At 45.8% G+C, this 9,984-nt stretch overlaps 1 pseudogene; it reads left to right on the top strand.

Moving 5' to 3' along the window:
• Positions 1 to 3,752: 3,752 nt before the first annotated feature.
• LOC120865127 lies at positions 3,753 to 5,465 on the top strand (annotated as a pseudogene).
• The last annotated feature ends 4,519 nt before the right edge of the window (positions 5,466 to 9,984 follow it).

The following is a 9,984-nucleotide window of genomic DNA, read 5'->3' as shown; positions in this document are numbered from 1 at the left end:
AGATACCTGGAGTAACAGGCAAGTTTGGCCTTGGAGTACAAAATGAAGCAGGGCAAAAGCTAAGAGTTTTGCCAAGAGAACACATTAGTCATAGCAAACACCCTCTTCCAACAACACAAGAGACAACACTACACATGGACGTCACCAGATGGTCAACACCGAAATCAGATTGATTATATTCTTTGTAGCCGAAGATGGAGAAACTCTATACAGTCAGCAAAAACAAGACCTGGAGCTGACTGTGGCTCAGATCATCAGCTCCGTATTGCAAAATTCAGGCTTAAATTGAAGAAAGTAGGGAACACCTCTAGGCCATTCAGGTATGACTTAAATCAAATCCCTTGTAATTATACAGTGACATTGATGAATAGATTCAAGGGATTAGATCAGGTAGACGGAGTGCGTGAAGAACTATAGATGGAGGTTCATAACACCATACAGGAGGTGGTGACCAAAGCCATCCCCAAGGAAAAGAAAAGCAGAAGGCAAAGTGGTTATATGAGGAGGCGTTACAAATAGCTGAGAAAAGAAGAGAATTGAAAGGTAAAGAGAAAGGGAAAGACATAGCCAACTGAATGCAGAGTTCCAGCAAATAGCAAGGAGAAAAAAGAAAGCCTTCCTTAAGTGAACGATGCAAAGAAATAGAGCAAAACAAGAGAATGGCAAAGACTAGAGACCTCTCCAAGAAAATTAGAGATATCAAGGGAACATTTCACACAAAGATGGGCACAATAAATGACAGAAATGTATGGACCTAACAGAAGCAGAAGGGATTAAGAGGAGGTGGCAAGAATACACAGAAAAACTGTACAAAAAAAAAAAAATCTCAGTGCTTCAGATAACCACAATGGTGTGGTCACTCACCTAGAGTCAGACATCCTGGAGTGTGAAGTCAAGTGGGTATTAGGAAGCACTACTACGAATAAAGCTAGTGGAGGTGATGGAATTCCAGTTGAGCTATTTCAAATCCTTAAAATGATGCTGTTAAAGCATTGCACTCAGTATGCCAGCAAATTTGGAAAACTCAGCAGTGGCCACAGAACTGGAAAAGTTCAGTTTTCATTCCAACCCCAAAAAAGGCAATGCCAGAGAATGTTCAAATTCCTGTACAAATGCGCTCATTTCACAAGATTATGCTCATAACCTTTCAAAGCTAGATTTCAGCAGTACATGAAGCAAGAAATTTCAGATGTACAAGCTGGATTTAGAAAAGTTAGAAGAACCAGAGACCAAATTGCCAACATCCACTAAATCATAGAAAAAGCAGGGGAATTCCAAAAAAACCATCTACTTCTGCTTCATTGAGTACACTAAAGCCTTTGTGTGGATCACAATAAACTGTGGGAAATTCTTAAAAATATGGGAATACTAGACCACTTTACCTGTCTCCTGAGAAACCTGTATGCAAGACAAGAAGCAACAGTTAGAACCAGACATAGAACAATGGGCTGGGTTCAAAATTGAGAAAGGAGTATGTCAAGGCTGTATATTGTCACCCTGCTTTGCAGAGTACATCATGCGAAATGCCAGGCTGCATGAATCACAAGCTGGAATCAAGATGCTGTGAGAAATATCAACAATGTCAGATATGCAAACGATGCCACTATAATGGCAGAAAGTGAAGAGGAATTAAAGAGCCTCTTGATGAATGTGAAAGAGGAGAGTGAAAAAGCTGGCTTAAAACTCAGCATTCAAAAAACTAAGATCACGGCATCTGGTCCCATCATTTCATGGCAAATAGATGGGGAAACAATGGACACAGTGACAGACTTTATTTTCTTGGGCTCCACTGCAGATGGTAACTGCAGCCATGAGATTAAAAGATGCTTGCTCCTTGGAAGAAAAGCTATGACAAATCTAGTCAGTGTATTAAAAAGCAGACATCACTTTGCTGATGAAGGTCCATATAGTCAAGGCTGTGGTTTTCCCAGTAATCATGTAATGGATGTGAGAGTTGAACCTCACAAATCCATAAAGAAAGCTAACAGCCAAAGAATTAATACTTTTGAATTGTGGTATTGGAGAAGACTCTTGAGAGTCCGTTGGACAGCAAGGAGATCCAACCAGTCAACCCTAAAGGAAATCAGTCCTAAATATTCATTGGAAGGACTGATGCTGAAGTTGAAGCTCCAATATTTTGGCCACCTGATGCGAAGAACTGACTCATTAGAAAAGACTGATGCTGGGAAAGGCAGGATAGAAGAGGATGACAGAGGATGAGATGGTTGGATGGCATCACTGACTCAATACACATAAGTTTGAGCTAACTCCTGGAGACAGTGTGAAGGACAGGGAAGCCTGGCATGCTGCAGTTGATGGAGTCAAAAAGAGTCAGGCACCACTTAACAACTGAACAACACCATATGATTTTTAATAGTATCAAAACAAACAACCCAGTCAACAAATGGCCAGAAGATCTAAACAGACATTTCTCCAAAGAAAACATATAGATAGCCAACAAACACATGAAAGACGCTCAACATCACTAATTACTAGAGAAATGCAAGTCAGACCTACAGTGATGCACCATCTCACAGCAGCCAGAATGGCTATCATCAAAAAATCTGTAGACAGTAAGTGCTGGAGAAGGTGTGGAGAGAAGGGAACCCTCCTACACAGTTGGCAGTAATTAAATTCATATAGCCACATTGAGAACCGTATGGAGGTTCCTTAAGAAAATAAAAATAGAGCTACTATGTGACCCTGCAATCCCACCCTGGGCATAAATCCAGAGAAAACCATGATCTGAAAGAATACATGCACCCCAAGAGGAACTAAAAAGCCTCCTGATGAAAGTGAAAGAGGAGAGTGAAAAAGTTGGCTTAAAGCTCAACATTCAGAAAACGAAGATCATGGCATCCGGTCCCATCACTTCATGGGAAATAGATGGGGAAACAGTGCAAATAGTGTTAGACTTTATCTTTTTGGGCTCCAAAATCACTGCAGATGGTGACTGCAGCCATGACATTAAAAGACGCTTACTCCTTGGAAGAAAAGTTATGACCAACCTAGATAGCATATTGAAAAGCAGAGACATTATTTTGCCAACAAAGGTCCGTCTAGTCAAGGCTATGGTTTTTCCTGTGGTCATGTATGGATGCAAGAGTTGGACTGTGAAGAAAGCTGAGCACCGAACAATTGATGCTTTTGAACTGTGGTGTTGGAGAAGACTCTTGAGAGTCCCTTGGACTGCAAGGAGATCCAACCAGTCCATTCTAAAGGAGATCAGCCCTGGGTGTTCTTTGGAAGGACTGATGCTAAAGCTGAAACTCCAATACTTTGGCCACCTCATGCGAAGAGCTGACTCATTGGAAAAGACTCTGATGCTGGGAGGGATTGGGGGCAGGAAGAGAAGGGGACGACAGAGGATGAGATGGCTGGATGGCATCACCGACTCGGTGGACGTGAGTCTGGGTGAACTCCGGGAGTTGGTGATGGACAGGGAGGCCTGGCGTGCTGCGGTTCACGGGGTGGCAGAGAGTGGGACACGACTGGGCGACTGAACTGAAAGGAATGTTCATTATGGCACCGTTTACAGGGCTAAAGCATGGAAGCCCCCTAAATGTCCACCAACAGAGCAACGGATAAAGAAGAGAAGGCCCCACTCCTCACACTTCTGAGCCCAACGCGGCGTCTCCGGCTGGGAAAAGGCGGGGAGGGGCGGGACGGCGCTCGTGCAGACCCGGAATCCAGGAAGTCGCGCTTGCGCAGTCTGGCGCCCTGGCAGCACGCCCCGGTCTCCGGTCTCCGCAATGGGCGACTGGGCGGCTTTGGCCCCTGCGCTTGCCTTCTTTTCCGGCAGTTGGGGATCTTCCTGTTGTCTTCACCCGCAACCGCCCCTCGGCCCCTACTTCAGAGCCCCTCACGCGTCCCCTCCCCTCCTCTGGGAGGCCGGCAGCTGCTGTTGGGGTTTCGCCTCTCCGCACGCGAGACCGCTGGGAATGACAGGCTCAACGCCTTGCTCGTCCATGAGTAGTCACACAAAGGAAGGGTGGCAGCGACCAGAGTGACGCTGGAGAATCTTTATAGCAACCTTATTGCTCAACAGGAAGAACGAGAAATGAGACAAGAGAAGTTAGAAAGAGTGATGGCAGCAGAAGGCCTTAGGAATGAAGAGAAACGACTCCAGAGATCAGCGCATGCTCAGAAGGAAACAGTTTCTTCGTTTGAAGAGCAAACAAGACTTGGACTGGAAGATTTTGAGTCCTTAAAAGTAATCTGCAGAGGAGCCTTTGGTGAGGTGCGGCTTGTTCAGAAGAAAGATACTGGCCATGTCTATGCAATGAAAATAATTCGTAAAGCAGATACGCTTGGAAAAGAGCAGGTTGGCCACATTCGTGCAGGCAGACAGTTTGTAGGTTGTGAAAATGTTCTGTAGTTTTCAGGATAAGCTAAACCTCTACCTAATCCTGAAGTTCCTGCCTGGAGGGGACATGATGACCCTGTTGATTGAAAAAGACACTGAACCAAAGAGGAGACTCAGTTTTATATAGCAGAAACAGTGTTAGCCTTAGACTCTATTCACCAACTTGGAGTCATCCACAGGGACATCAAACCAACAACCTTCTCCTGGACAGCAAGGGCCATGTGAAGCTTTCTGACTTTGGCCTTTGCACAGGACTGAAAAAAGCACATAAGACAGAATTTTATAGGAATCTGAACCACAGCCTCCCCAGTGATTTCACTTTTCAGAACCAGAATTCCAAAAAGCAGAAACCTGGAAAAGAAATAGATGTCAGCTAGCCTTCTCCACAGTAGTCACTCCTGACTACATTGCTCCTGAGGTGTTCATGCAGACGGGGTACAATAAGCTCTGTGATTGGTGGTCGCTGGGGGTGATCAAGTATGAAACGCTCACTGGCTACCCATCTTTCTGTCCTGAGTCCCCTCAAAAGACATATAAGAAGGTGATGAACTGGAAAGAACTTTGACTTTTCCTCCAGAAGTTCCTATTTCTGAGAAAGCCAAGGATCTAATTTTAAGATTCTGCTGTGAATGGGAACATAGAATTGGAGCCCCTGGAGTTGAGGAAATCAAAAATAATTGTTTTTTTGAAGGTGTTGACTGGGAACATATCAGAGAGAGACCTGCTGCAATATCTACTGAAATCAAAAACGTTGATGGTACCTCAAATTTCGATAAGTTTCCAGAATCTGATTAAGCCAACAGTGCAACAAGTAATCACCCTGAGACAGACTACAAGAACAAAGACTGGGTCTTCATCAGTTAGACCTATAAGCACTTTGAGGGCCTCCCAGCAGGGGGACAGAGGGGGCATAGCTTCCTACATGAAAGCCCCAAAATAGTTTTCCTTGAAATGGGATCCTAAATCAAGCAGAGTTCTTAGTACAACATCATGGTTTTCTTCTCACATACTGTTTTGAAAGAGTTTCCAGGAAGTTTATGGAACCCACCAACGGGTCAAGGTGAACATGGTGATAGTAAGTGGATTCTCTTCCATAGTGCATCTGATGACTGGTAGAACAAAGACAGCCGTTTCTACAGCTGTCTTGCTTCTTTAGAAGCTTCATGAGCAATCTGATGTTTAAGAAAAAAAAAATCAAATTTTCCTAAGTTCATCAGAATGAAGGAGAAAAACAGCCGTCATCCAACATAAACATAAACTTATTATCAGCCAGTTCTGTGATTCAGGGACATGTTTCCTGTCAAGACCACCAGGTATTTTTCTTCTTTACAGCTAAAAGTTCATAGTACTAAAGGAAATATAGCAATAAAGAGCATCAGCATCCAGCTTTCTGGCTGAAGGACATTACCCACCATTCTGAATGGGTGGTTATGGTGGTTTCTCCCCACACCTCAGCCTCTGGCAAGTAGCTTTTTGTAGCCTCCAATCATGGTGCACTTTATGGCACTAGGATGAAGCCTCTCAATCCATTTTGATTTATTTGCTCCTGCCCATCTAAAATGCTCCTGCTGCTCTTCTGAGTGTTGACAGAGGATTCCAGCTTGATCCACTGTTGCTCTCAGCAGGCCCAAAGGCTGCTGGGCGTCACCAAGGAGCCTCAGACCATGTAGAAAATCCTTATTTTCTCTTCACATCTGTATCAGAAAATCCCTTTGGATATTGCCAGAGACCAGCAATACCCACAGGTGCTGCCAACAGGACCTTGGCTCATTCCTGGGAACACAGCAGGGGGAGCCCGGGCACAAGCCGGAGGCCTGGAACCCACTTGGCTAAGTTGCTGCTCCCATTCCGTCCCCAGGACCTCCTTACAAGCGGTGAAGGAACCAGCCCAGCACAAAGTGCAGGGCCAGCCTGCAGAACCTGGTACAGTTCACTCCTCAATCTCTGGTGCAGCAGTCTTTGTATCCTTAGTGTGTCTCCTCTCCCAACTTTAAGTAGCCATTTCGCCTTGGGATCATGGTGACAAATGTTTCTTTTGCAGGTGCCTTCCTGGGGGATAGTCCTCTCCACCCGGAAGGGTCACCTGCAGGCCTGGGCTGACCAGGCCTCTCAGCTGGGGTGGTCTCTGAAGAGAGACCCTCTGAAGTTTAGCACGAAGTGCCTTTTCTTTCACAGCTGCCACCACCTTTAGAGAAGTTTTGCTGCATCAGAAAGATATGGAGGCTCCACATTAATGCATTATTGCTGTAAAAAATTTTGATGCCTCTTAAAGCATCAATGGCACCTATGTGGTAACTTTGCCTGTTGTGAAGTGTTATGGTCAAGTCACAACTGGGAGACTGCTTCCTGCCAGTCTTGAGGTTGTAAACATCACCTATGAAAGGAAAGTATGTCCTAGCTTAGCCATTCAGGGAAAAAAAGGAACATCAAAGTTACAGTAGTAAGTGAAACTGCTTTGGGTTTTAATGACTTAGGGGAAGGAAAAAGAATTTTAGAGAAATGTTAACTCCAGTACTCTTGCCTGGAGAATCCCAGGGATGGGGGAGCCTGGTTGGCTTCCATCTATGGGATCGCACAGAGTCCGACACGACTGAAGCGACAGCAGCAGTAGCAGTAACTCGGGATGAAGATAATGCGTTTGCCCCTTACTCTCTCAGTCATGCTTGCTAGTGACAAGGAAGTGAGAGCCTTTTGTGTAACCATGTACTTTCTTTGGATTACCAAATAAAGTGGGGTCTTGACCCCATGTCTTTTGCAAGAGTGTGTGGTAAGCATGGATAATGAGAACAGGAGGGTGATAGTCTATATGTTGGAAAGTGGCATGGGATATTTTTTTGAGGAGGGGGGGAATGCCCACATTTTAACTTTTAAACTTCTGAATAAGCTGTGTGAAAACAGTTGTATTTAAAAAAAAGAAGAAGATCTGTTGTGTATATATATACAATGGAATGTTATTCAGCCGTTAAAGAGAATGAAATAATGCCATTTGCAGCAACGTGGATGAACCTCGAGATTGTTATACTGAGTGAAGTAAGTCAAAGAAGGAGAAATATACTGTGTCATACCTTATACATGGAATCTGAAAAGAAATACAAATAAATTTACTTACAAAACATAGGCTTACAGAGAACGAACTTATGGTTGCTGAAGGAAGGGATCATTTAGGGAGTTTGGGATAGATATGTACACACTACTATATTTAAGATGGATAACCAGTAAGGACCTACTGTATAGTAGATGGAACTCTGCTCAACGTTAAGCAGCAGCTTGGATAAGAGGAGAGTTTGGGGGAGAATGGATACATATATATGTATGGCTGAATGCCTTCACTGTTAAGCTGAAAGTATCACATTATTAATCAGCTATACCCTAATACAAAATAAAATGTTTAAAACAAAAAAAAAATTAAGTTTAAAAAAAATTACAGTCACCAGGCTATCGCAACACACATCTTTAATTTGGAAAAAAAATTTTTGTTAAGATTGTCTTTTTGAAATGCAGCAGACTTCAGTGTATCACTTGATGAGCTCTGGCAAATGCACACAGGAAGACCCAGAACAGCCGAGTTGCCCCAGAATGTCCTCTCAGCTCCCTTCCCAGGCAATCCCTACCCTCCCCGCACCCCACCTCCCCCCCTCCCCCACCCCCACCCCCCACCCCCCGCCCCGGAGGCAGCTACTCCCTGATTGCTTCCTCCAAAGGCCAATTTGCTGCTTTAGAACTTCTCTTCAGTGACTCATACGGAATGAGCTCAGGGTCTGGCCTGGGGCATTTGCCTCTGTGGTTTGGGGGTTCACCGCTGTTGTGTGTTGCTTGGGATTTGCTTGGGATTTGACCCTGGAAGGCAGGCTGGAAGCACCACCTGGTCATGCTTTTTCCTGTCTGACCAGCACTGCAGGTGAGGCCCAGCATTGGAGGCCGTAGTAGGAAGCAGTGCAGAGCAAGGCCTCCCCCTGAGGTCTGGTGTCCTACTCGAGTCTGCCACAGTGCCTCTCTGGGGGCTGTGTGGGGCAGGAGAACGCGAGGGATGAAGGCAGGGCACTGCACACACAGCGCGGGGCACGCTGGCCACCAGCCTGGGCAGAGGCTGCCCTTCCACCTCGATAAGGTCCCCCCTTGTCACCAGCTTAATGTGTCCAGAGATAGCAACCACAAAGACTTCCTCTTTCACATGGAACTCCTACCAAAGTATACTTTACAAGGATATTTTTAAACTAATAGGATCTTGTAGTACACAGAATGTTCCAACTTTATGCACAGTATTCTATCGCGTGGATGGGCCAGTTTCTTCCATTAGTCTCCCGTGGTCAATATTCAGATTATTCCTAATAGGTTGATACTATAAGTCATACTGTAGGACCATCCTGATACTTACCACCCTGTGAACTTGGGAAAGGAATCCCCTCGATCAAGACCAAAGTAGAATTTCTGCCTTAAGTGGAGAGCCAGGTAACAACTGGTCAAAGTCCAGTTTCTGTCAAAGCGGATATGCAGCTCAGCATGTGGTGCTCCGGGACATGTTTGTGCAGGTGGAGCTCCCTGCTCCCTGGGGAGGGCAGCTCTCATTCCTCTGTGTACCCCAGTCAGTCTCAAGCAAGTTAGATGCCCTCTTCCTGCTTCTCAGGGAGAGGCCTGCCCTCCCAGCTCTTTGGAACCCCCGGGTGGCCTGGTGTATCATTTGCTTTCAGAGAGAAAGCTTTCCATTCCAGAAAGGCTGGGTCTCCCTTCCAGGGACTGTCAGTGCTTCTGCCACATGAGAGCTGGTGGGCAGTGAGCTGCATGTGGAAATGCAGCAAATACAGCCCCGGAAGCGGATTTTAGACCTTCCTGTCACTTCATTTTCTTCCCATGGTTGATACTGTTGGAAGAATTAAGGTACAATGGGTAGAAATTTGGGAAGGAAAAGGGACAGCTTTCTGGACAAAACAACCATCCTTTATCTGAAAGTTTCTTTTGCTGAAATATTGAAACCATCACCCTGCCTTCCAGTTTGGAGACCTGCCATCCTTTGAGAGCAGCACTGCCTGGGACAGAGGGGCTCTGTTGCAAAGCTGATGCAGTGCCTGAGCAGGGCTGAAGGCAGCGGGAGATCCAAGGAGGAAGGAAGGCACCCAGGTGGCGGGCAGCGTGCGCTGCTCCTGAGGAAGCCAGTGTGGTCTGGGCGCTGGGTTATCAGCCAGCCCTGACCTCTGCTGCTGCCCTCCCTCCAGTCACCCTCATGGAAGAAGAGGCTGGGCTCAATCTTCACCATGAGGCTGGGACCACCAGGTCCCTCATGGGGGGTTTTGTTTCCAGCATAAACATGTTGGAAAACATGTCCCAAAACATGTTAGCAGATCAAGAATCTATTTACTTCAAAAGAGGATTTGCAAACCCCACCTTGATCTGATGGAAACTACAGGAACACCTAAAGCCAGAAGAACCAGTACTGCCAGGCCCAAGGCTGTGCTGGCATTTCTGAGGAAAGTTTCTCAAGTTAACTGACCTTGGGCAAATCAAGGATATGCAATTGGAACCAGCCAACCTTTGCCAGGACGCAGGGGTGGAGGCTAAAGACCATGGACTTGCAGGAGGATGACCTGCATTTATCCTGGCCAGCTCCCCAGGGGCAGGCCTAT

This window comes from Oryx dammah, unplaced genomic scaffold, assembly GCF_014754425.2.
Source record: "Oryx dammah isolate SB20612 unplaced genomic scaffold, SCBI_Odam_1.1 HiC_scaffold_6, whole genome shotgun sequence".
Lineage (NCBI taxonomy): Eukaryota > Metazoa > Chordata > Mammalia > Artiodactyla > Bovidae > Oryx > Oryx dammah.
The sequence above is the reverse complement of the archived record's forward strand: the minus strand, read 5'-3'. Positions and strand labels throughout refer to the sequence as shown.